Below are 25,405 nucleotides of genomic sequence, written 5' to 3' on the forward strand. Positions count from 1 at the left end.
AAAATACATTCATTAATTTAAAAAAAAAAAAAGAAAGAAGTACCTGATCACAGACTCATTTACATATTCCTAACCAGGGGAGCAGAAACCTCCTAAAAGGGGTGAATCCTGAATCATGAAAACCTCCTGATAAGTCCTTTCTAACTCATGATGCAAATTTAGTAGAGCTGATCAATGAGATATCTTAATTTTGTTTGCAAATACTTAGAGGCATGGTTAGATTTCTTTCATAGCCTGAAACAAAAGGTTGCTTCAGATTCCATAGGTTACCCACTCTCCCTTAGCAGTGACCTGGGAGATACAGATAAGGGTGTTATCTTTCTGGACCAATGCCAGAGTAAAGGAAAGGAAAAGAAGGAGAAAGTGTTTTATGTTTAGTTAAAGTATGAAGTCTTGACTCATTGTCTTGCATGGAAGCAGTCTACCATGAAGTTAGCTACTTTATCTTCCTCATCAATCTGATTTAGAAGTCTCTAGCATCTGTATGGGACTTCTTGGGTATGTGATGTGTACCCAAGGCTCAGTACCTTCTGTTTTTGCAGCAGTGTCTGTCATCAGGAACACTTGATATGGTCCCTTTCAATAAGGTTCAAAGATTTTTCTCTGATGACATTTCCAGAATACCCAATCACTGTGGGGAATAAGCTTAGGAATTCCCTGAGCTTGCACTAATGGGTTAACAAGGCATAAAGAATTAGAAAGCCACAGGATGAACACACCCAAGTTTGGGTAAACAAGATTAGATAAACAGGGCAAAGGCCCTCAGTATAGGACAATGGTATAGGAATAGAGAAACCTCAGAATGAAAGCATCAAAAATGAGGTAAACAAGATTAGGTATTCAGGGCAGAACCCCCCCCCCCCCAACTTAGTACAATAACAGAAAGCTGCTTTCACAGTATGGAAGGACAAAAACAGGAAAACAGGACTTTAGACCACAGCAGGGTGAAGTTGCCCAGAGCAGAGCTAATTAGCAAAAGAAAGGCAATTAGCCTTGTTGACTCTGAGGTAGAATGCTCTTTCTTGTCCCCTAGACTAGTTTAGGTAAACAGAGGTGATGCCTCATGTTTGCAGTAAATAACCTTCCACCCAGCACCAGAATTTTGTTTTGTATCGACCCAAACCCCTAACACCGCATGTCTCCAAAACCCCCCTTTCCCCCCGCCCATGAGTTAATGTTAATGTTTCATTGTCTCTTTGTGCACGCCCATCACGCTTGTAAGACTTCTGATCTTAATAAAAATGGAGCAAGGACCCTCAGTCGGGGCTCTTGTCTCCTCCCGGACACTAGCCCCTCTCTCATTTTAATCCTGCATCCGCTCTCTTGCTGGACAAGAGACAACTTCATACCCGGAGTCTGTGACAAATCACCAGACTCTAGACTTGACCAACAGGATCTTTGAACTGGAATCAGGGTGGCTTCTTTATCCTGTTGACGATAGGCTTTAACATAAGACTTTAGGGACTTACTGGTCATATATTAGTATGAGATAAGGGATCAGCAGAAAGTTGTATACCAGTACACATTGATTTGCTAGTTACTATCTCTTGTGGAGTTAATGTTTCACAAAGGGAGTACTGTGAATAGTCACCAAGGCCAGAGGCAACACCTTAGACAAAGGGAGCCTAGTAGTTTCGTCACATTTAGAGATAAATTTGAGGAGCCCATTAGTTCTTTCAATCTTTTCTGATAAAAGAAATTTGCAAAGCTTTCATTAAAGCTTGTACGATTTGCCCAGTGAAGAAGGTGCCTCAATCCTTGGAGATTATAGAAGGTATGCCCTAGGTGGGAAATCTGTTTTCTAACAGTTCCTTTGCTACTTTGAGGGCATCAAGCTTGCAGCAGGGAAATGCTTCAATGCACCCAGAAGACATAAAAACAATAAGAAGAACATACTGATCGTCCATAATAGGTGTCAATTGAATGAAATTCAGCTGCAGGTATTCAGAGGATCCAGGGGAAAGCCTCTGGGAACAAAACCAGTTTTTCAAGGATTATGGACCTGACAATTCAGATATTGCTGGTAGACTGCTTTTGCAATATTATACAAGTCTCCCCACCACTGCCTACTCATAATTTGAATTATCTTAAATGCCCTGTTGTGGTTGAAGGAATGTAAAAACCAAAAAAATTGGGTTTGCCAGGGAGCCAGAAAGAATAAAACAGTTGTTTGGTTTTCTAATAGCCATGACTATTAGTTTAATTTCCAGTCATTGTTTATCCACCTTAATGTGTCTGATTCAGGAGCCAACTATTGTCATGCTACAAGGACATCAGGGTTAAACTCTGTTAATGAGGAGTCATGTTTTGCAGAAGAGGAATGGACTTTATCCACATGTGCCATAGTCTTGTAAATACATTTTAAAAAAAGGTTCTGTTTTTATTTTACAATACTTGCTTGCAATGTAATTTAACATATCAAATAAACCAAATTACTCTAACAAATCCTTTGGAATATCCCAGGTCAAAAAAACTTCATATAGAATTTGATTTTTGGAAGTTTGTCAAAAATATCAAAACAGGTTTTAATATTTTTTTTTGACGTTTAATCATCTTTGAGAGATGGAGACAGAGCATCAGTGGAGAGGGGCAGAGAGAGAGGGAGACACAGAATCAGATGCAGGCTCCAGGCTCTGAGCTGGCACCACAAAGCCAGACTTGGGGTTTGAACTCATGAACCGCGAGATCATGATCTGAGCCAAAATAGGATGCTTAACTGACTGAGCCACCCAGGTGCCCCTCAAAATGGGTTTTAAAGCACTTGTCTAAATAAGATCACAGATTATTATGAAATTTAATATTTAAAGGATAAAGAAACTTTTATAACATTTTATAATTATATAATCTTATTAGGATTGGTAAAGAAATAAGTAGAATTGCTTTCAGAGTTGTATTTCTAGTTTTCTAGTAAATATTCATAAGATAAGGAAAGTTGCTTTCAATTTTTTCAAACAATGGTTGTAACTTAAATGGCATCATGTGCTGATCCACCTATTCAACTATAGTATCCTCAACCTGCCTCTTTCCCTCTGGGTCATAGTTTTAATTTTAAATATTTCTGGCAGTATTGAGTAACCCCCGTTGGGTATAAGAAGAGTCTCCAGAGGGCGTGAAGGACATTGCCATCCCCAAATCCAGAGTCATTTCCAATGGCAGCCAAAAGAAAGAACCAACAACCTGCACGTTCCGAACAGGAAGAAAGCCAAGCTCAGTTCCACAAAACAAGTGAGAAGACAAGTGAGAAAACAAGTGAGAAGGCAGTATCTATCTCGGGGAGAGAAAAGGTAAATAACCAATGGGTCTTGATGTGGAAAAGAAGAGACAATAGGTATTGTCAAGTGTCAATTGTCAATTTTATTTTCCTCTCTTCGATGGTGTTTTGGGAGTGATCATGGGGTTCTTGATATCTTTGGTGCAGAAAGGTGATTTTATTAAAGCACAGGGACAGGACCTGTGGACAGAAAAAGCTGCACTGGGGTTGTTAGGAGTGACTGATTATATACTATGGATTTGGGGAGGTAAAGGCAAAGGGAGGCCTCCAGAAGAACTTTGATATACTAAAGAGGACTCCTAAGATACTTGAGGCCTTGCTATTGTCAAGATAAGGTTGTTTTTCAAGTAAGGCATTAACATTAGGACAGGAGGAAGTTCCTGGAGAAGTGTTAAATTCTGTATTTGCCTCAAGTATTTGTCAATGGGCTGCAGGTTATAAGGATATTTAATTTCACCTCCCATTTCCTTCTTGCCTTTGTTCCCCACACCACTATGGAGAGGAGGGTGGTATTAGATGTTCCAGGAAACTGAGTCTACAAGCTTCTGGTGATGAGGCTATTGATAAGATTGCTGTTTTCTTGTAATTTAATAAGATACTTGTAAACTGATGGAGACTCAGGTCCTGCAGGACTGTGATCTCTATGAGTTAACCATTTGTTTTCTTTCCTTTCCTTTGTTCTTGGGCAGCCAGGCCTGCCTGAGGGATAACCCACGTGGGGGGTGGGGGAGTATGCTAGCTTGTACTTTGCCTTCAGCTTGCTTTATGCTCCCTCCTCATCTTTACTGGGCACTACAGATAGAGATTCAGAAGAAACTGTTAAGAATTATCACACTTTGCTGGCTGCCAGTTTTTCCAGGCTATCTTCTGCCTTCTCTGGCATTTACCAGTCTGTTTAAGGGAGTTAAACCAGACTGTTTAAGTGAATAAAATTGCAGTTTACCAGAAAATCTCTGTTTCTTCAACTCTGGGAGGGGCCCAGATAGGGCCCCCCCTTTGAAGGTAGATATGAGGTTGCCTGAGAGACCATTAATGTGGTGGGCTTTTAGTTACAGTTGTGAAGTATTTTCAGAGTGGAAAACAATTCAGAGAGAATTGGCAGAATGAACACTCAGAGGAGAAAAGAGGAGAACAGTAGGAGTTCCATCCGTCTCGAAGTCTTTTGTTTTAGGTACCTCTTAAGATCTTTAATGTTTTATTTGCCTTTTGCAGTGAATCTTTCAGTGAAACTGCTTTGGAATTTTGAGTCCTTTTTAGGCTTCTGCTTGCCAACTAAAACATGTATCACATTTTGTTTAATTTGGGAACTCTTGCTTTCAAGTGAACTTCTTACATCATCTTATCTAATTGGACCATTCCCTGCAATGGCCATTGTATTTCTGGGTTGCAGTTCCCCTGAGAGCTGGCAGCAGTTTGGTAGTGATGTTGTGGTAGGGTCCCCTTGTTATGCCCAGAATTCATGATCCCCAAAGACCACCAGGGAGCCGAGTCCGATGCAAAAGCAAAAGAGCCTTTATTTGAGCTAGCTTGAGCTCAGTCCCCTACCTGCACCGACGCAGCAGTGAGATGCCGTGAGAGAGAGTGAGTTTCAAAAGCACAAAGGTTTTTGTTTTTTTTTTTAATTTTTTTTTTCAACGTTTATTTATTTTTTGGGGGACAGAGAGAGACAGAGCATGAACGGGGGAGGGGCAGAGAGAGAGGGACACACAGAATCGGAAACAGGCTCCAGGCTCTGAGCCATCAGCCCAGAGCCCGACTCGGGGCTCGAACTCCCGGACCACGAGATCGTGACCTGGCTGAAGTCGGACGCTTAACCGACTGCGCCACCCAGGCGCCCCAGCACAAAGGTTTTATAGGGGTCTAGGGGCAGTTGGTGAGGTAATGGCTGTGGCCTCAGCCGATTGGCTGGGGAAGGGTCGTGGCCTCGGCCGATTGGCTGGGGAAGGGTCGGAGTCCTGTTACGCAGGTCGCTGGGCGTGTTTTGATTTTGTCATTTTGTTAGATATTTGCAACTTCTAGGACTACGGTTCTTAGACATAAAATAAGCAGATGTGCTAGAAGGTAACACACTTGACTCTTTAGAATTTAAGAATCCTGTTAGCTAAAGCCTTTGGATTTATAGGAGCCACACTAATACCTAAGAAGGGACATGTTGTAAGGTTGGGATTATGCATGTTTTACACTGTACCTCATTACACAAAAGATTTTTTGTGGTTGGCAGGTGATCTAGTGTCAATCTAACCCATTCAGTGACCAACTTATCCTATCACAGAGTCTTCTTAAGGCAGCAAGCATTCTAACAGCCTTTAAATGTTCAACCTGTGCCCACAAATTTTTGTGGCTTGTTGGTTTCCAAGGTCCCTACTGGCAATAGTCTTTATCCACACAACACAAGACAAACATGTGTACCTTAATTATTGCCTCCTGCCTCTCAATTCTGTAGTACATGAGAGATGTGACTGCGTCCTGGCCACAAGAAGGCCCTGTGCGTAACATTGACAATTCCTGTGGAAACTTCCTGAGGTTTTCCACCTGGGAAATTGGGGCCTGAATAGGAAGGGACTTGGTTCTGTGCAGACCCGTGTGCCAGCACAGTTGGGCTCCAGGTGTAATCATCTGCCAGCTCAAAGTGACCTGCCCTGTAATGGAAAGCCAATTAGATTGGGGTGGTGAATGCAAAAAACAGCAGAACTCAGAACTGAGGGGCATTTATCCACAGCCCTCGGAAACACAAGAAAGATAGTGAACTCTGCAGATTTGCAAGTAGCAAGCCTGTGTTTTTTGTTACTTCCAAATGCTGCTGGAAGTTCCCTTCAAATCCCACCACTACCCCAAGTCTGTCAAATAACAAACATTCAATCAAGTAAATTTTAATTCATGCAGTATCACATCTAGCAAGTAGAGGAGAGCTTCAAAAGACTATGAAAAAAAGAAAAGTTTTTAAAGATAGGGAGTGGAAAAAAGGAAATTACTAGCAAAAAATCTACTGTTTAGATAAGATCATTCCCCTAAGGGGAACTAACAGTAAATTTGATAGTGCTGACCAGAAAATCGCATGTTGACTGGTTAAAAGTTGCATTTCTGGGGTGTTGAAACTACAGTTAAGTTAGGTATTAAGTCTTAACTTACTGATTTGGGCCCTTAACCTAAATGACACCATTTTGGGCTTGTGGCTTTATTTTTTTTATTTTTTATTTTTTATTAAAAAAAAATTTTTTTTTTCAACGTTTATTTATTTTTGGGACAGAGAGAGACAGAGCATGAGTGGGGGAGGGGCAGAGAGAGAGGGAGACACAGAATCGGAAACAGGCTCCAGGCTCCAAGCCATCAGCCCAGAGCCCGACGCGGGGCTCGAACTCAGGGACCGCGAGATCGTGACCTGGCTGAAGTCAGACGCTTAACGACTGCGCCACCCAGGCGCCCCATTGTGGCTTTATTTTTAAAGTAGGATAAACTAGAAACTAACAAAATGGATTCCTAGTGGAGACGGATGGGGATCAGAGTGGAAAGAAGAGTGCTGTATATAGATAGAATTATTGGAAGAGTGTGAACCTCCTCATAATATACATTTTGTACAGTTCTTTTTTTTTCATTTTTTTTAACGTTTATTTATGATTGAGAGACAGAGACAGAGCATGAGCAGGGGAGGGGCCGAGAGATGGGGAGACACAGAATGTGAAGCAGGCTCCAGGCTCCGAGCTGTCAGCATAGAGCCTGACGCGGGGCTCAAACTCACAAACTGTGAGATCATGACCTGAGCGGAAGTTGAACGCTCAACCGACTGAGCCACCCAGGTGCCCCCATTTTGTACAGTTCTAACTGATTGGAAACATATTACTCCCTCATAGACTTAAAAATAAATCAACAAAGATGAGAAAGTAACCCTAAAATACAGACAGTAACAAATACAATTAACTGTATTTCTAATTAATGATATGAGCATGCTGAAAGGAAATACAATTAATCTGATTAACTTTTAAATACAGTTATTTTGAGTTTATACTCTCAGGCTAATGATGAGGAGAGGTATAAAGATTTATTAAACTACAGCTAATGTTTTTGTTTATTAGTGGTATATGGGTGAGCAATTCTGAACCTAGTTTTTGTGTTTTGTCTTTCTAGTATAGCATTGAATGATAAGTAAACATATTCTGGATAATTTAGCCAAGTCATTTCATGAACATGTTTTCATATTTGGAGTAAATACCTAATGGTGATATTGATGGATCAGATGATAGGCATATATCCAATTTTTTAATTTATTTATTTTTATTTTATTTTTTAAATTTTATTTTTAATTTTTTAAAATTTACATCCAAATTAGTTAGCATATAGTACAACAATGATTTCAGGAGTAGATTCTTTAGTGCCCCTTACCCGTTTATCCCATCCCCCCTCCCACAACCCCTCCAGTAACCCATATTTATGGGTTTGTTCTCCATATTTATGTCTCTTCTGTTTTTTCCCCCTCCCTGTTTTTATATTATTTTTGTTTCCCTTCCCTTATGTTCATTTGTTTTTGTCTCTTAAAGTCCTCATATGAGTGAAGTCATATGATTTTTGTCTTTCTCTGACTGATTAATTTCACTTAGCATAATACCCTCCAGTTCCATCCACATAGTTGCAAATGGCAAGATTTCATTCTTTTTGATTGCCAAGTAAGACTCCATTGTATATATATACCACATCTTCTTTATCCATTCATCCATCAATGGACATTTGGGCTCTTTCCATACTTTGGCTATTGTTGATAGTGCTGCTATAAACATGGGGGTGCATGTGTCCCTTCAAAACAGCACACCTGTATCCCTTGGATAAATGCCTAGCAGTGCAATTGCTGGGTTGTAGGGTAATTCTATTTTTAGTTTTTTGAGGACCCTCCATACTGTTTTCCAGAGTGGCTGCACCAGCTTGCATTCCCAGGCATATATTCAATTTTTAAAGAAACTACCAGATATTGTGCAAAGTGCTTGTATCATTTATATACATTCCTATCATCAATGTATGGAAGTTCTCATTGCCTCATAGTCTCTCAACATTTGGTGCTGTCGCTCTTTTTAATTCCATGTACTGGTGGGTGGATAGTGGCATCTCATTATGGTAGTGTGTGGTTTTAATTTGCATCATACTAAACACTTTTTTTTTAATGGATACATACACTCCTATGTTTCTTGCAGTATTACTTATAACAGCATTATTTACATTATTTACCAAGAAATGGAAGCATCCCAAGCATCTATCAATTGATGAATGGATAAAGAAGATTCCACAGTAGACTATTACTCAGCCATAAAAAAGAATAAAATCTTGCCATTGACAATGACATGAATGGAGCTAGAGAGTATAATGTTAAGTGAAATGACAGAGAAAGTCAAATATCATGTGACTTCACTCATATGTGGAATTTAAGAAACAAAACAAATCAGCAAAGAAAGAGACAGACCAAGAAACAAACTCTTAACTATAGAGAACAAACTGATGGTTACTGGAGGGGCAGGGTGTGGAGGGATGTGTGAAACAGGTGATGGGGATTAGGGAGTGCACTTGGCATGATGAGCGCCAGGTGATGTATGGAAATGTTGAATCATTATATTGTACACTTGAAACTAATATAACATGTATGTTAGCTACCTGGGATTAAAATAAAAACTAAAGAAACCCCTCACTTTTTAAATGTATTTATTGACCATTTGTGTGCATAACATGTCTTTTGTTACATGTATTCTTTGGCAGTGCATGTTTTTCATGTCATGTTAAGTTATATTGCATTTAATTTCATTTTTAAATTACCTGTTGGTAGAACATAAAAATTTCATTAGTTTTGTATAATGATAATGTGTCTAATGTTCTTTCCAAGTGTCCATGAAGACACTACTTTCAAATAAGGTCACAATCATTACCAAGGATTAGGACTTTAACATATCTTTTTTGGGGACATAACTCAATCCATAACAGATATTCATATGCAAAAAAGTTAAACTTGACTCAAACTCTACACCTTACAAAAATCTAATTGAAAATAGGTTATAGATCTGAATATAAAATATTAAATGGTTAAACTTTAAAAAAAATTATAGGATAAAATCTTTGATTAAAAAAAAGTTTTTGAAACATCACAAAAAGCATGATCCATAAAACTGAACTTAAAAACTTTTCTTTGCAAAATATAATGTTAAGAGAATGAAAAGACAAACTTCAGGCTGATGAAAAAATAATTGCAAATTATGTATCCAACAAAGGACTTGTATCTAGAATGTATAAAGAAGTCTTAGAACTCAACAATGAGAAATGAACATGCTTCTCAAATGGGCTACTTCCAGAAACAGATCCACACATACATAGTCAACTGAACTTTGACAAAGGTGTAAAGGCATTTCAATGAAGAAAGGAGAGTCTTCTCAACAAATGGTGCTGGAACAACTGGACACCTATATACGAAAAAATGAATCTACATGTAGACGTTACATTTTTTTTTTTTATTTAAAAAAAATTTTTTTTTCAACGTTTATTTATTTTTGGGACAGAGAGAGACAGAGCATGAACGGGGGAGGGGCAGAGAGGGAGGGAGACACAGAATCGGAAACAGGCTCCAGGCTCTGAGCCATTAGCCCAGAGCCTGACGCGGGGCTCAAACCCACGGACCAGGAGATCGTGACCTGGCTGAAGTCGGACGCTTAACCGACTGCGCCACCCAGGCGCCCCAGACGTTACATTTTTAATAAAGCGAACGAAAAAAGGTCCAACATCATATGTCATTATGGAATTCCAAATTAAAACAAAGGTGAGATACCATGGCACACCTATTAGAATGGCTGGAAGCCAAAACTGAATACTGTCAAGGATATGAAGCAACGGCAGCTCTAATTCTTTGCTGAGAGTCTGGCACTGGGATCTCCCAATCATACTCCTACTCATATTTACCCAAATGAGTTGAAAACTTATGTCCACAAAATGACCTGCACTTGAGTAGTTATATCAGCCTTGTTCATAATTGCCTTAAGTTGGCAGGATCCAGAATGTCCTTCACCAAGAGGATAGATACACACACTAAGTGTGGTATATTTTTATGATGAAATGTTATTGAGCACTAAGAAGAAATGTGCTATCAGGCCACAAAAAGACATGGAGAAACCTTACATGCATTTTTTTTCTGAGCGAAAGCAGCCAGTCTAAAAAAGCGACAGATCTGTACGACTTCAACTATGTGACATTCAGGAAAAGGCAAAACTATAAGAATGGTAAAAAGATCAGGAGTTGTCAGAAGTCAGAAGAAGGAGAGGAAGAATGGATGGGTGGAGCACCGGGCATATTTAGGAGTGCAAGACTATTCTGTATGATACTGTAATGATGGATACATGACATTACCCATTTGTCAAAACCCCCATAGAAGGTACAACTCAAAGAGCGAGCCTAATGTAAATGATGCAATTTAGTTAACAATAATCTATCAAATTGGTTCATCAATTTGCATTTAATTTCATTTTTAAATTACCTGTCATTAGTTTTGTATAATGATAATGTATCTAATGTTCTTTCCAAGTGTCCATGAAGACACTACTTTCAAATAAGGTCACATTCATTTGTAACATCAGTTGTAACAAATTCACCACTTCAAGATATTACTAGGTGAAACTGTGTACATGTAAACTTTTTGCATTTTCTGCACAGTATTTTGGTAAGTCTAAAACTGCTCTCCGAATAATATCTATTGAAATGTTTAGAAAATAAACTATAGATTTGAAGACGCTTCATCTAGAAGATACCTAAATGGTAAATAAATGCATGAAAAGATGTTGCACATCATTACCCATTAGAAAAATTGAAGTTAAAACTTAGTGAAATACCACTATATAATTATTATCATAAATAAGAATAAGTAATAAAATAAAATGAAAGTACCAGATGCTGGTAATGATGTGGAGCAGCTGGAGCTCTCATACATTTCTAGTGGGACTTCACAATGGTAGAGCTCCTCTGGGAAGAGTTTGGCAGTTTTATACAAGGTTGAAACTACTCTTACCAGATGACCTAGTAATCCCATTTTTAGCTATTTGCCATAAAAAAGTGAAAAATGTTTGCACAAAAAAGTATACATGAGTGTTTATAGCAGCTTTGTTTATAACAACCCTAACCTGGAAACAGCATAAGTGGCATTCAGTGGGTGAACAAAGATTGTGATGCATTTATTCAATAGAATACTACCTCAGCAAATATTAGGAATGAAGTACTAATGCCTATTAATATGGATGAATAACCAAAAGCCTCATTCTGAATGAAAAGCCAATCTCAAAAGATAACATGCTATATGATTTTATTTTTGTGACATCCTGGAAAATACAAAAGTAGGGACAGAAACCTGATTAATTTTTTTCCAGGTTGGGTATTTATGAAAGGTTTGACTACAAAAGGACAACATAAAAGCACTTATGGAGATAATGGAATTTATGTCATTGTCTTATCTCCTGAATGTAGTGTGGCCACGTGAGTCTATAAAAAGTCAGTTTTACTGCATATAAGTTAAGAAAATGTCCTCTAAAAATATAAATGGTGGTAAGTAAAGGCAAGAATAAATCAATCTCTCATAAGGGAATGAAGAGGATAAAAAGTATAAGGATGAAGTTCATGCAAAGAGAAGGATAAGTTGAAGGATAAACTAGAAAATATTTGCTTCCCTGTGAATGTCTTACTGATTAGACAAATGAGAACACTTCAATTATTCATGTATTTGAAACTAACTTTATTTTTTTGCATATCACTTTATAAACATAGTACAAAACCAAAAGGTACAAAAGAGTATAAAATAAAAGGCTATTCTCCTATCCCTGCCTTTGTCAGATATGAAAGAAATTTCAACATTGTATGGGCAATCACACAGACTAGTTCCTTGTGTATATTTATAGTAATAATGGTAATAATGTGATTATATAATGTGAGTATATAATGTGTTTAATAATGTGATTATATGAGTGTGTATATATATTGTATATACATATATACCTATATGAATATGATTATATGAATGTATGTATATGTGTGTATATATATATAATTTTTTTTCTTTAAACATAGCATAAGTAACATACTTTAACACGCCGTCCCATGCCTTTGGGGAGTCATTTATGAAGGAGATAAAATGTTAGGGAGAACCAGAAAGAAGATTAAAAAAAATAATTTGCTTTTGGTATAGGAGAATTCATGTCATGACCTCATGCTTCAATCTACACTGACCTGCAGGTCGTAGGATGCTCCTAATACAGGAGAGGGACCACAGTAAGGATTATGCATTGGGCACTGGACAGATGGTCAAACTTTTTGAATAACCAAGCCAAAGCCTGAAAAAAGGCCTTAGAGACACATTAAAAGGACCTTGAGAGAAGGTGTAAATGTGGGATTTATCCGTCATATTGTAGAATGAGATACATCCACCTTCATAGTCTAAGAAAATACACACTCTGGTAGGGTGCTCTTTTAGAGTAAGCTGCGTTTCTGGAGAAGTGAGTACCCAGTATTCATCCTTGTAAGACCTGATGGCCCAGAAACCATTCTCAGGTTTCACACAAATCTTCCCCTGCCTCATTACATTAGACCTGCATATTCCCAGGTCCCAGGCTCCACTGTCTCTGACATCTACTTCCCAGTACCACCTCCCTGAGGTGAATACTGAGTGACCCAGAACACAGGGAAGGGAATTCAATCTCTGTGGATCTTTAGGTAGATCTTGAGATTCCTCTCCACAGGTTACACATTTGTTGCCTTCAGACAAGACGAGGGCAGCATGGGCTGTGGCTGGATCCAGAATAACATTCACTGCAAAGACAATAATATTCTCTGAAAGACAGAATATTCTTGGAAAGGGTAGAATGATCCTGGAAGCAGAGATAGCTGTGTTAGCCTGAGATATCTTGTAGCTGTGGAAGGTGTATATATTCTCATTGGAGTTTTTCATTTGCCCTCCAACTTCTGGGACTGAGCTGGAGCATAATGAGTAGAGTCCCTCCTAGACCAGACCATCAGGGAATGACTCACCAGCCTGGAAAAATTCTTTCCTCCAGTCTGAAAAAAACATAAATATTCATTATCAGAACTAATATTTGAATTTATTGGCACAAGAGGTAATTTCTTCCCTCTAATCCTTATTTTGTTAATGTTTCAAATTTATTTGGTAACTTTTGCTTGACCCAAAATTTCTACTGCTCTTCTTGTTAAATATTCCCATAAGAATGAATTCCTCTAACTTGTACTTTATGTGGTATAGACTAGAGATGTCCCCAAGATAGTTATCCTCTTCTTGAACAGGCAGTGAAATTACATGTCTCTACTCCCCACTCCATTGCATTTAAGTGAGTTCATGTGACTGAGTTATGGCCAATAAAAATGTGCACAGAAGGAACCACACCATTTCTGGGCTTGACAACAAAATAGCTCATATGATATTATTTTTCATTCTCAATTTCACTATAACACTTCTTCCCCAGGTTATAAAACTAAGAGTAGAAGTCCTAAAAATGGAGAATACAGAAGAGAAGGAACTTCCTGGCTCTCGGAGTTCCTGTTTTGAAGAGAGTTGCCCAGGAGAGCCACAGAACCAGATATATTCATATTATCATTTGCAGGAGTGAGGAATACCAAGCAGTTCTGCTGACCATGGAGATGTAGGAGTCACTTTTTATCAAAGTCTAAGTTAATTACACTTCTCAATGCAGAAAGTACTGCCTAAAAATGAAGATGAAGTACTGTAAACAAGAAAATGTGTGGTTTGGTTTAGAGATTAGGTAATAGACATGACAAAACAGATAAAACTGACTACAAATATGGACATCCATAATAAGCAGAGAAACGTTTGCTAAAACTGTTGCCTTTATGATCATTTGCAAAGCATATCATATGTCCTAAACAGACTGTAGATCTTAAGGAATTGATTTGAGAAGAGAGCATTCATTGAATCTATTATTGACATTCTATTAAAAACTATTCATTTTCAAAATAATCGTTCACCTTTTTTTCTGGAATAAATCAAAATAAATAAAAACTCCCCAAAATGGGCAATTATCAGAGTTTTAAAAGCGACAAGGCCAAGAATCAGCCCACCAAACTGTTTTTTGTAAACACAGTTTTATTGGAAGACAGCCATACTAATTCATTATGTATTGTCTATGGCTTCTTTGTGCTACAATTACCATTGAGTAATTGTGAGAAGACCATATAGCCCATGAACCCTAAAATATTTACAATATAGCCTTTCACAGAACAGATGTGGCAATCACTTTTCTAGACCACCCAAGAGAAGAGATGAAATTAAATACAGTTTTAGCACAAAGGAATAGTGCAATTTCTTTATTGAACAAAGGGATTAAGGAAAAGAACAAATGAAGATGATGGACTTTTCACAGGTGTTTCAGTAGCCTCAAGAGAGCCAACATAAAGGGAGATATATAAGAAAATAAATTAGATGGTCAGATATGTCTATAGTTACTTTGGATATGGTTATTGATACATGAAACTAATTGGGAGAAATGTATAAGAAACTTACTATATTTGGAGGAAAATGTCAAAAATAACATGAAACAAAGGATCTCTGGAATGGCTGAATGAATGGCTTCATAAATCCTTTCCCCCAGTGCAGCAATAAGACTGGGAAAGTTCTCAAATTGGAACTTTTGAATTCTGGAAATTCGCAAAGGGAATCAAAAAAGGCACATAGCAAATTGAGAAACACTCATTTAGGGAAAAGTATTTAAAATGATTAATAAAAGAATGTCCATAAAAGGATATTCTCTGATTACAATGGAATTGTGTTGGAAATAAGCAAAACAGGAGCAAATTTTAGAACTAAAGAAAACCTTGATATTAAACAATATATTTATAAATAATCTATGGAAGAAAAATGAAATGAAAAGAGAGTTTAGAAGATATTTTAAATTGAATGAAAATGAAAACACTACATACAAAAACTTATTGGATGTGGCTAACAGCAGTGCCTGGAGGGAAATATAGAGTTTTAAATGTTTGATATAGAAAAGGAGAATTATCTTAAACCAATAAACTAAGCTTCTTGAAGAGACTAAAAAGTGAAGAGTAAACTGAGCTTGAAGCAATTGAAAGTAAGAAAATAATAAAATTATATTAGAAATCAATTGAAAAAACTCTAAGTCTAATATTGACCTTCTCGGTTAAATAAATGTTCCTTCTTAGAAAAGTCAGCATAGTTTACTGCTCAATAAGAAGCACAGGCACTTCCATTTTTTAATGTTTATTTATTATTTTCGACAGAGAGAGAGCATGAACAGGGGAGACACAGAATCTGAAGCAGGCTCCAGAGTCTGCACTGTCAGCACAGAGCCCAATGCGGGGCTCAAACTCACAAACCAGAAGATCATGACCTGAGCCCAAGTCAGATACCGAACCAACTGAGCCACCCGGGTGCCCCCAGGCACTTGTTTTGATGAGCACTGAGTATTTTACATCAGTGTTGAATCACTAAATTGTACACCTAAAACTAACATTATACCATAGGTGTACAAACTGGAATTTAAATAAAAAATTTTAAAGAAAAAGGCAAAAATAAAGAAGTAAATGAATAAAGCCACAACAATCAACACACACACACACACACACACACAAAAGAGGGTTTTGCAGGAGAGGACATCATTATTGAGCTCTTAGAAATTAGAAGGCTAAAATGGGATTTCTGTGAAAATCCCTATGTCACTAAATTAGTCTTAGATGAAATGCACAAATTCTTTAAAATACAAATTACTGAAGATGACTTAAGAAATAGAAAATCTAGACAGATCTCTAACAAGTAAGATATTTGAATTATTAATTATAAACTTCCCACAAAGAAATTCCCAGGCCCAGTTGGCTTTACTGGTGTATTTTATAAAAAATTTAAAAAGTAAATAATAGCAATATTTAACACAACCTTGTAGAAAATAAAAGTGGGTAAGATATTTCTCAACTCATTCTAAAAGTTAGTATTACCTTGATACCAAAGCCAGACAAAGACACACAAATATCCTTCATGAATAGAAGTGCAAAACTCTCAATAAAAATTAACAGTGTAACAACACATACAAAAAAGATTATAGACCACTGCCAAATGGGGTTTGTGCCCAGAATGCAAGATCAGCTTAATGCGTGAAAATCAATTAATGTAGCAAGTTATACTAATAAAACAACCAGTAAAATGGCATAATCATCTCAATAAGCACAGAAAAAGCATTTGATAAAATCTAATACCTATTTGTGATTTCAAAAAATCATTAAATTAGAAGAGCGGTTTTCAACCTGATAAAGTGTATTTATGAAAAATTTACAACAAACAAAATACTTAATAGCAAATAAATGAATTTTTTACACCATAGTAGGGATCAAGACAAGCACATCTGTTTTTGCTATTTCTATTCAGCATTGTAATGGAGATTCTATGCAGTCAGGTTAAAAAAAAGAATTAAAATTTTAAAAAAGAAGCAAATCTCCTTTTTTTTTTAATTTTTTTTTCAACGTTTATTTATTTTTGGGACAGAGAGACAGAGCATGAACGGGGTAGGGGCAGAGAGAGAGGGAGACACAGAATCAGAAACAGGCTCCAGGCTCCGAGCCATCAGCCCAGAGCCTGATGCGGGGCTCGAACTCACCGACCGCGAGATCGTGACCTGGCGAAGTCGGACGCTTAACCGACTGCGCCACCCAGGCGCCCCTCTTTTTTTTTTTTTTTTTTTAAAGTAGCCTCCACCTCCAACATGGGGATTGAACCTATGACCCTGAGATCAAGACCTGAGCTGAGATCAAGAGTTGGATGCTTAACTGACTGAGCCACCTAGGCACCCCAACAAATCTCCTTTTATTCCCAGTTGACTCATCATTCCTGTAGCATATCATACAAGTGCCCACAAAAGTCTGCTAGAACTAGAACAAATTAATGAATTCAGTAAGGTCACAGGATTAAAAAAAGTAAAATACAAAAATCAATCATGTTACCATATGTTAACAATGAACAGTCTGAAGTGAAATTAAAACTATTCCATTCACAATTACAAAGAAACTGGTGCAGCCACTCTGGAGAATCTATGGAGGTTCCTCAGAAAACTAAAAAAAAAACTACCTTACAATCCAACAATTGCACTGCTAGGTATTTACCCAAAGGATACAAAAATACAGATTCACAGGGATACATGCACCCTGATGTCTATAGCAGCATTATCTACAATAGCTAAACCATGGAAAGAGCCCAAATGTCCATTGACTAATGAAAGGATAAAGAAGATGTGGCATATATATGTATATATATGTGTACACACACACACACACACACACACACACAAAGCAATATTACTCTGCCAAAAGAAAGAATGAAATCTTGCCATTTTGCAACAACATGGATGGAGATAGAATGTATTATGCAAAGTGAAGTAAGTCAGTCAGAGAAAGACAAATACCATATGATTTCATTGATATGTGGAATGTAAGAAAGAAACAGATGAACATAGGGAGAAAAAAAGAGGCAAACCACAAAACAGACTTTTCACTATACAGAACAAACTGAGGGATGCTGGAGGGGAGGTGGGTGGGGGAATGGGTTAAATGGGTGATGGATATCAGTTAAGGAGGTTACTTGTGATGAATACCAGGTATTATATAAATGATGAATCTCTCAGTTTTACTCTTGAAACTAATATTACACTATATGCTAACTAACTGGAATTTAAATAAAAACTTATAACTGCAAAAAAAAGTGGAAGTATTCTAAATGCCTATTATCTGGGAGAATGAGTAAGCATAATGTAGCATATGCATACAATGGAATACTGCCTGGCAATATAAAGGAACAAAATACTAAAACATGCTAAAACAAGAGTCTCAAAAACCTTATGCTAAGTGAAAAGGACAGAATAAAAGACCATATATTACATGATTCCAATTATACATGTCCAAAAGGCAAAGCTGTAGAGAGTAAGAAGAGCAGGGATTGCCTGAGTCTAGGAAAGGATTGGCAGAAAATGGAAACAAAAGATCTTTGGAGATGATGGAAACCTTATAAAACTGGATTTGGTGATGGTTGCTCAACTCTGTAAATGAATTTAAAAATTATTGAATTGATTTTTAAAAAATGAGTGAACACTTAAATAAATGTATGGTATATAAATTATATCCAATAACACTTTTTAAAAAATGAGCTCAGAGTAAACAATTCTGTAAGCATGAAAGCTATAAAGCATATTTTGTAATAGGAAATTTCCGCAAGCCAGAAGTGTGCTATGCCACTATACATTTGATGTGAGGGAGAGTCAAGGGTCACTAAGGACAATAGAAAGCAAGTTGCATCTCAAGAGCAAAATAAGGATCTAAATAATCAGGAAAATTCTTCCACCTTTAGAATAGAGCCCTTCAAAATATGGCCCGGTGGGAATCTGTACTCTATTGGTAAATGATGCCTGCTGTGCTTTCTCCTTATTCTAAACAGAAATTTTTATTCCATGTTTTATCCTCATTTGTCTAAGCATGGAATGGAGGATGCAGACGATTCCTGTCTTTGAGTACACAGATTACAAGATCCAGAAGAGTTACATCAACTAACTGAAAGAAGAGCATCTCTCTTAGAGATCTTGGCCTTTAAATCAGTTGCAGTGACCCCATGGACCCTTGGCTTCTCTTTTTGAAAAAGGAACAAGTTAGTTATATACAGAGAAAGAAACACTAAATTGATCTTTGGTTACCTGAAAGATAGCTTGTAGAGATGATAAAACCCTAGCAATATTTATTGCTTTTCTGTTTTCTGGGTAAACAGCTAAACAACCTTTCCTAGCTCCCATTGTGTCTAGGTGAAACCACATGACTGAGAACTGGCCTATGTAGGCAGAACTGGTGAATGGCTTTTCAACCCCTGCTACAAAACACTATATTCTTGGGTCATCTTCACATTTCTTTTTCTCAAAAAATTTTGAGGAATTGAAGGACATCTAGAACATTGAGAAGTTACACAATGGAAAGAGTCCAGATCAAAGTCATTGCTTAGAGGACATCTTCCAAGTAGAGCTTCTTAACCAGGAATCTTTGTATATACATTAGAAATACAGTCTAGCTTGCTGAACTATTTGATGTGTTGATGTTTATTTGAAAGAGTAGCTAGAAGTAATTCACATTAATATAAAACCTCCTTAGAATTGTGAAAAAGGAAAAGGTAAATTTTTTAAACTGACAAGATAGTTTTTATTACTTAAGATCTTCTTTAATTAAATTGTAAGTGTCCCGTGAAACACAGGTAAGAAAAAGATAAAAAGAAAAGTAATTTATAAGTTACCATTCTTGGTAAGTTTTCTATGGAACAGAGTTATATACAATACATTTTTCTATGTCAAGTGGTAGTTAGTAGCATGATATCTTATAGAATTTAGGAGGTTAAGTATATACCTCAGAATCAGGGAAAATTATCATGGTCAGGACAATGTACTCACCAGGGTACAATGATGCCTTCTGCCAGCCTGCGAATGAACAAAATGATTAAATATTTTTACCCTTTCATGGTCCTTCTATCTTTTTCCCTCTTCTCATCACTAACATTCTCTCAGTATTCAGTTACATATTTATCCTCTCTGTCCCTTTCCTTCTTCACAAACATGTGACCATTCCTTTCCTGAATACAAAATGATTGAGTTGTGTATATGTGTGAAAACATATAAAGTCAGAAAAAAGGCAAACTAAAAACAAAAAGAAGAAAGGAATATAGAAACGGAAAATGAAGGAGTGATGACAGAAAGATGGATAGTTTGAGATTAAAAAAAAGGAAATAAAGAAAGATGGAAAATGGAAGGAAAGTAGAAGAAGAAGAAAAGGAAGAAGAAATAGAAGGAATTAGGAAAAACAGAGTGAAGGAATAAAAATTGAGAAAGGGAGATTAAAAAAAGGATATTACAACTTAGGGAAAAAGTGAATTAACTTTTACAGACTCTCTTCCATTTATGCTCCTACACAATGAACACAGGCAATTGTAGAGTATGTCTGATTTTTTCTGGGAATGAGGTTTAGAGGAGTTAGGAGTCTTACTGTTTGTGGAATTTAAGAACTGCCATGAAAGAACTTCTGAATTACTTACCATTCCTAAATTGGGTTCTTCTTTGATCTGAAAGGAGATGTACACAGAAGACTGGGACTCTCAAAAAGATAAAAATGCAAAACCAAAGACAGGCATTCTTTGAGGGGTTTATCATAATCATCACTATCATGTTAGGCAAGCTGTTGCTCCCTCATAAATTTCTTATGGATAAAATAAAGCTGAATCACAGGATTTTTTAGGAGTTAATCAAGGTAAACAGGTAAATCATTCCTAGCATGATAATTGCAATATAGAGAGGCCATAGGAAAATGTGAAAGATACACAAAATAAAGACTTAAAGGGACAGGATAAAGCAAAGCATATGATTTCCACAGTATAATATCTTGCAAATATTTTAACTATTGGAATACAATTACCAATTTCCATTTGAAATTTTTCTGAAACACAAAAGTGAAAACCCCATTTTAATACCACAGAGAAAAGAAAGATTAAAGTTCCTTAGAAGAATTACACATGAAATAAGTAACTTCATTAAGGTTAAAAAAAAAAACACCTCACTTTTCTAGAACACGTGTTCAAAACAAAACAAATATATATCACATGCTTACATAAATAATCTTACAGTTGAAGTCTAAGAGAAAATTACCAAATCCCCCAGTGGTTTATTGTTTTTGAACTAGTTTATAATGCTGATATTAATGAATATCTTCACCTGCAATGTTGTTATGCTAGCCATCATCTGTGCAGTAACAGCTATAGTTTTTTCAGTGCTTCCAATGAGATAGGGATTATCTAATAGTTTTATGTAGTCACTCAGTTGAATACTAGCAAAATAATGGTGAAGTAGTGCTCTTCTGTTTACAGAATAAAGATCTGAGAATCAAAGGGGTCAGTAACATGATGAAGTTTCTGTTGGTAAATGGACAATGACTTGAACCCAGGTATGTTAAACTGCAAATTAAAGACTCAATCATTATGCCATAATCCTCCATGTTTGGTCAAGCCAGCTGAGACTTCATTCAAAAGGTAGAATAGTGACGTCCTATATAAGGAACAGCCTATTGCATTTTTTTTTAATAGTGCCTTGCATAGAAGAATTTCAGTTTTACTTAGAATCAGACTGTGGGCACAGCAAGCACCATGAGAGCTCTTTCAAATATATTCTCAGATTAGATTTCACTTATATCAAAGCCACTAGAAGAAGTCATTGCTAGCATCATGGAGACAGATGAAAAATAATACATTAGATTAAGATAAGGGTGAATGTGAGAAGTGAGTTAACTAATGGGAGAAGAACAAAGAAAGAAATAGGTAAGGGAAGTTGTAATATAATAAACATAAATGAAAATCATGAAAGAAAATTATACAGAGGAAGATAATACATGGAAAAAGGAAGAAGCAAGCACAAATCCATACAGGAAGATCATATTTTATAAAAAAATTGTTATTAAACTTTACCATTTTCTTTCCTAAGTTCACCTGAAAAATAAAACAGAGAAATATTAGAATCACTATGAAACAGATGATAGGAGCATCATATTTTGTAAATAATCATTAAATTTTACCATTTTCTTTCCTAAGTTCACCTGAAAAATAAAACAGATAAATATGAGAATCACTATGAAACAGATGATAGGAACATCATATTTTGTAAATAATCATTAAATTTTACCATTTTCTTTCCTAAGATCACCTGAAAAATAAAACAGAGAAATATGAGAATCACTATGAAACAGATGATAGGAACATCATATTTTGTAAATAATCATTAAATTTTACCATCTTCTTTCCTAAGTTCACCTGAAAAATAAAACAGATAAATATGAGAATCACTATGAAACAGATGATAGGAACATCATATTTTGTAAATAATCATTAAATTTTACCATTTTCTTTCCTAAGGTCACCTGAAAAATAAAACAGAGAAATATGAGAATCACTATGAAACAGATGATAGGAACATCATATTTTGTAAATAATCATTAAATTTTACCATCTTCTTTCCTAAGTTCACCTGAAAAATAAAACAGATAAATATGAGAATCACTATGAAACAGATGATAGGAACTAAATTTTGTACTTAATTTTGTACTAAATCGATCTGGAAAATAAAAGGAGTAATAAAAGAATCACTATGAAGCAGAAACAAAATGAACAAAAAAAATCTTGCAAAAATCTTTTCACCTATTGTGAAATATATAATTGGTTAGACACTTCAGAGAAAAAAAATTAGAATTATTTTCTAGATGTTTTACTCGAAAAACCTATGGGGGTCCACATTGCTTTGTATCAAATGGTAAAAAGTAGAAAAATAATTTTAAATTTATTGTGACTGAGCTCAACATCCCCCAAAATAATTTCCTAAAGTCTTCTTTAGGCATAATATCATTGTCATCGTCATCATCAATACCATTGTCACTACCGTAGACATTCCCATTGACATGCACTAAGCACTTTCTTTGCACTAAGCTCTGTGATATATGCTTTGCAAGCAGCATCACATTTGATCAACAAAAGTTCTTCGGAAGTTATGACACTTATGCAGAAGAATAAACATTAGCTCAAGGCTACATTACTTGCTGCATTTCCCAGTTTTTTATTTCAGAATTGGAATTTTTTCCAAAGTGAATATTATATTACCAGAGAAAGATATTTTCAGTAAAAGAAAAAAAAAACAACAAAACATTGGGGTAAAGCAGCAGTCTCCAAATACTATGTACTGCTCTGTAATACTATGTAGTACAGAGCAATACTATGTAAAAGGTTTGGCAGACTCTCAAAAACTTAAAGCTAGTATGCTACTTATTGTTTTATCTTATTTCAGCCACTTTATTTGACAATCCATTTAGCAATTTAACATCATGCTTCTTTTATTCTATTAGAGTAGGGCACTTAAAATGCTCTAAAAATGGTCAGCAAAAACCTCCAACTAATAAATTATATAGACAGGACTGTCTTACTCATTTTTTTAATGTTCTGCTGCATTTATAGTATTTACTTAAAATGGGTGAAAGACCAAAATATAAGAGCTAAAAACAATAAAAGTCTTTTTAAAAAATTCAGAGGTACATCTTCATGATTTAGGATTTAAGAATGGATTCTTAAAGGTAACACCAATGCACAAATAACAAAATAAAACAATAGACAAATCTAACTTCATAAAAAGTGAAAACTGTATCAAAAGGTAAGAAAGGGAAGAGATAATGTACATAATGGGAGAAAATATCTGCAAATTATATATTTTTAGGGGCTTAGTATCAAGGGAGTAGATTGATATACTATGAAGAAATCTTTATTTGGTATAATGTGAGGATACTGAACCCCTTTTCTTGTTACTGTCTGAAGCTGAGTTTGCTACAATAATATCTTTCTAAGTGATTTAAGACTTGAAACTCACATCTTTTATTTTCTCTGCAAAACAAATGAGAAATGTTGATTAAATAAAATAATTGAAGTAATTCACAAATAATGGCATGGAGGATCAAATATTAGTTCTTTTAGGGGCAAGCTCTATTTTTACAAAATGCCAAAGTACCAAGAGCATTGTTTTCATATAATCCAGGACAGGTTTTCCTTCAATGATATGTTTTCTATTTTGGTGGAGATAAATTTCCCTTTGAATTCCTCCCTTTTCTCTGAATATATGCATTAAACAAAATAACTTATTTCAACTAATAGATACAACATAAAAATGAATTAAAAGAAGTTAAAATTGATGAGGTCATTTATTAATTATATCCTTTCTCTATGGATGAAGAGAAAACACCTTTTTTCACGTTTTCAAAACAAAATAGGAGAAATTTGTGATTTTCAGATTCAAAATCTCTTCATCTATCATTTCTATCCACATGTGGTTCCCTTCTCATTGGCTCCTTCTGTTATTCCCTTATGCTTGCATGCTTGCAGAAGTTTCTTTAGCATTTCTTAGGAGACAAATCTGGTAACTAATTCCTTGACTTTTCTTTCTTCCATGTGTTAGTCTTTGTCTTTCTGCTGAAGTTGTTTTCACTGAATATATAGACTACTGGGTTGACAGTCTTTTCTTTTAGCATTTTAATGATTTTGCTTTACTGTATTCTTGATCCTATGATTTCTGGTGTGAAATCACCTGGTTTACTTCAGATAACTTTAAGAGTCATTTCTCATCTTGGTTTTTAAAAATTATGATTGCAGTGCTTCTAGGAACATAGGTATTCTTTGAGTTTATTCTGCTTATACTTTTGCCAAGCATTCAAGCATCCTTAAATTTAAATCTCTTACCAAGTTTGAGAAAATTTTGACATTCTTCTTCAAATAAATTTTATGCTCCAATCTTTCCTCTCTCATTCTGGGAAGCTCATTATTTATGCACTAAAAGGTTTTTTTTAATTACCAAATATATTCATTCAGAAAACGTATACACACCATGAATATTTCTTTTCTTTTTTATTAAGTTTCCTACTTTAATTCTAATATAGTGAAAATACAGTGTTATATTAGTTTCAGGTGTACAATATTTTAATTCAACAACTCTATACATTAGTCAGTGCTCATCATGTTAAGTACACTCTTAATCCCCATCATCTATTTTACCCATCCCTCCACCCACCTCCCCTCTGGTAACCCTCTGTTTGTTCTCTACAAAACCTTGGTTTGTGAGCATAATTCATTCCAGAAACATGCTTGTAATCCAAAGCACTCATATATCAAAGCAAATTTCAAGAACTATTGGCTCAGTTGTGATCATGTGACATTCAGTGTCATGTACTACTTGTATTGCAAGACATCACTCATTTATCATGTTAAAATATATTAGAAATGTTTGCTCATCTTGTGGAACACTCGCAGAACAAGTTACTCACAATCCAAGGTTTTACTGTGCAGTTAAGAGTCTGTTTTTTGGGTTGTCTCTTTTTTTTACTTTGTTCATTTATTTTGTTTCTTAAATTCCACATATGAATGAAATCTTATGGTATTTGTCTTTCTCTGACTATTTTGCTTAGCATTATACTCTCTAGATCCATCCATGTTGTTGCAAATGGCAAGTTTTCATTCTTTTTTATAACTGAATAATATTCTACTGTGTATGTATTCCATTTCTT

At 35.8% G+C, this 25,405-nt stretch overlaps 1 pseudogene; it reads left to right on the forward strand.

Moving 5' to 3' along the window:
* Window positions 1-3,149: 3,149 nt before the first annotated feature.
* LOC122490440 overlaps window positions 3,150-25,405 on the forward strand; it is a 51,817-nt pseudogene continuing 29,561 nt past the window's right edge.

The sequence above is a fragment of the Prionailurus bengalensis genome, chromosome B2, assembly GCF_016509475.1.
Source record: "Prionailurus bengalensis isolate Pbe53 chromosome B2, Fcat_Pben_1.1_paternal_pri, whole genome shotgun sequence".
NCBI lineage: Eukaryota > Metazoa > Chordata > Mammalia > Carnivora > Felidae > Prionailurus > Prionailurus bengalensis.